The sequence below is a fragment of the Zalophus californianus genome, chromosome 1 (genome assembly GCF_009762305.2).
Source record: "Zalophus californianus isolate mZalCal1 chromosome 1, mZalCal1.pri.v2, whole genome shotgun sequence".
Classification (NCBI taxonomy): Eukaryota; Metazoa; Chordata; class Mammalia; order Carnivora; family Otariidae; genus Zalophus; species Zalophus californianus.
In genome coordinates, this window is record NC_045595.1 from 67513580 (window position 1) to 67516691 (window position 3112).

Sequence of the window (3112 nt, forward strand, 5' to 3'; positions counted from 1 at the left end):
TAGAATTATCTTACAGAAAATTCAGGAACTAATAAAAAAGCTTAAAAATATGAGGGAACAAGAGACTATAAATAATGATCTTTGCAAATTTTAAAATGAACCAAAAGAATATCTAGAAAGTAAAATATTTAGTAACTGCAATTAGAAATGCAATACACAATAAAACAGCAGATTAGACATATATGAAGAAAAAATTTTAAAACTGGAAGATATATATAAGGAAATTAGACTAAAGTGCAGCACAGGATACAAAATTAGTAAGACAGGTTAGGAGGAACGGAAGATAGATTAAGCCTAATATAAGTTCAAATTGAAGTTTCATAAGGAAGTAATAGAATGAAGAAAAGAACATTCAAAGTATATAATAATAGTGGAGAAATTCCCAGGATTGTTAGATAAGATCAATCTTCAAGTCCAAGAATCTCAATAAACCCAAAGAAGGGAAAAAATTTTTTAATAAAAAAAATTCAGAACATCAAAAGTGACTAGATTCTAAAAGCTTCTATGGAGAAAAGACAAATCATGTACTAATGGATGGTAATTAAATTGATGGCTGACACCTCAACAGTAATAAAAAAATCCAGAAAGGAACAGAATAAAATGTCCAATGGAACAAGAGAGGGAGAGAACAGTCAATCTAAAATTCCATGTTAACAAATATATCTTTCAAGAACAACAGTGAAATAGAGACAATTTGGACAAAAACTAAGAAGAGTTTATCAACAAAAGATCCTCACTAAAAATATACCTCAAGCTGAAGAAAAATTTTCCCAGATGGAAAGTCTGAGACACATGAAAGGATGCTGAGTAAAAATATGTTAATACGGGGCCCAGCCATCTTGTGAGAAGACTCAAGCATGTGCTCTTGGCTCAGCACTGCCTGTTGCAATCTGTGGAGGAATGTGCCACTGAGCCACCATCATGCCTGGGCACTTACAGAAAGGCTTTGGCTGCATGGTCACCAACTGATTCAACTGGTTATTTGATGAAGAATCAGACCCCTTTGAGGTATTGAAGCAGCAGAGAACAAGAAAAAAGAAGCCAGCAGGGATGGTACTGGGGGCCCTGGGGCCAAGAGGGCAGTTCAAGCCACAGCCCAGACCAACTCCAAGGCAGCAGGCAAACAGCTGCCTAAAGAGTCCCACAAAGACAGCAAGAACCCACTGCCCCCCCAATGTTGGCATGGTTGACAAGAAAGAGGAGACACAGTTGCCCACGGCACTTAAGAAAGAAGGAATAAGAGGTGCTAGAAGAAGACCTGATAAACAACTGCAGCATGAAGGGAGAATAATTAACAGGAAACCAGAAAGGTGACCACCTCATGAACGACGATTTGAAAAGCCACTTGAAGAAAAGGATGAAGGAGGAGACTTTTCAGTTGATGGACAGATTATTGACTGGCCTATCTGAGGCTGTGGTGGTCTTGGAAGAGGTTGAGAAGGCTGGGGACATGGAATGGGCCAAGGAAGTGGATTTGATTCTGGTGACAAACGTGAACTTGATAAGCACCATGGAAGTGACATTACAGTGGCTTGAAGCACAAGGACAAATGTGGAGGTAGCAGATCTCACAACAGGAGAACCATCAAGATGAATTAATAGAGTCCCCAAAATACATTCAAACAAATATGTTATAACTGCAGTAACTTGGATCAATCAAGTGTGACTGAGGAAACACCAAAAGGTGAAGAACATCCAGTTGCAAACACTGACAAAAAGGAGAATGAAGTTGAAGAAATAAAGGAAGAGGGTCCAAAAGAAATGACTTTGGATGAGTGGAAAGCTGTTCAGAATAAGAACCGGCAAAAGGAGAATTTAATATCTGAAAACTAAATGAAGGTGCTGATGGGTAGTGGAAGAAGGGATTTGTTTTTCCTAAATCAAAGAGTGAAGAGGCTCATGCTGAAGACTGGATTATGGACCATCATTTCCAGAAGCCAGCAAATGATACAACATCTCAGCTGGAGGTAAGTTTTGGAGACTTTGGCCACTCAGAACATGGTGGCAGGGGAGGATGATATGGCCTTGGGCATGGTGGACATCTAAACCCCAAACCATAGCAGCAGAACTGACAAGTCAAGTACTTCTGCTCCTGATGTAGATGACCCTGAGGCATTCTCAGCTCTGCCTTAACTGGATGCCATAAGACAACCCTGGTTTTCTTGTAGACCCTCCCATCTGAGGTTTTGCATGCTTAAGGATCCCAAACACCTTAAGAATTAAAAAAAAAAAAAATACTGTCATTCATACCATTCACACCTAAAGACTGAATTTTACCTGTTTTGAAAATGAATTTCTCTCACTACACAGAAGTGACAATATGATAGTTTTGTCTTTAGAAATGTATTGGTAGCAGGGATATTTTCATAATTTTCAGAGATTATGCATTCTTCGTGAATACTTTTGTATTACTGCTTGCAAATATGCATATCCAAACTTGAAATACATGCATGAACAGTGTATCCCAGTTTAAAGGTTCTGTTTCACTTGTTACTTAATTAAGGATTTAGATGTTCTCCCAATCACAAACTGGTTTTAAATACTGGACATAATATCAGTTTTAATACCTGCTTTGCATTTTCATACATGGTCAATTGGGGGCTCATGTAAACTTTGATTTGTCAAATTTTATGCTGTGTGGAATACTAATACTACTTTAATACTACTTTAGTATTTTAACTTAGTTTTAATATTTTCATTTCTGGGGAAAATCTTTTTCACTTCTCATGATAGCTGTTATCTATGCTAAATCTTTATATACAGAAATATTAGTACTTGAACAAATTCAAAGCACATTGGTTTATTAACCCTTGCTCCTTCATGGTTCATTAAGTTCAAAATTATAATTGATTCACAATTTTAACTACATTTACTTTTAAAATGTGTGACTTTCCCATTTTAAAAACCAAATTAGACACTTTGTTGGTGAAAGTTTAAGCTACTTATTATCGATACACATCCTATCAAGAGAAGTAGTTTTATGCGTGTTGGGTTTTTCAACCCTCCAAAGGGTGGATGGAACAAGATGATTTGGGTACTGCATAATATTTAAATTGCAATGTAAAATAAGTGGCCACTCAGCATGATCTGTGTGTGTGGAAGGTCCCAAATCA

At 37.1% G+C, this 3112-nt stretch overlaps 1 pseudogene; it reads left to right on the forward strand.

The window, feature by feature from the left end:
* The first annotated feature begins 921 nt into the window (after positions 1-921).
* Positions 922-2132, forward strand: LOC113916017 (annotated as a pseudogene).
* The last annotated feature ends 980 nt before the right edge of the window (positions 2133-3112 follow it).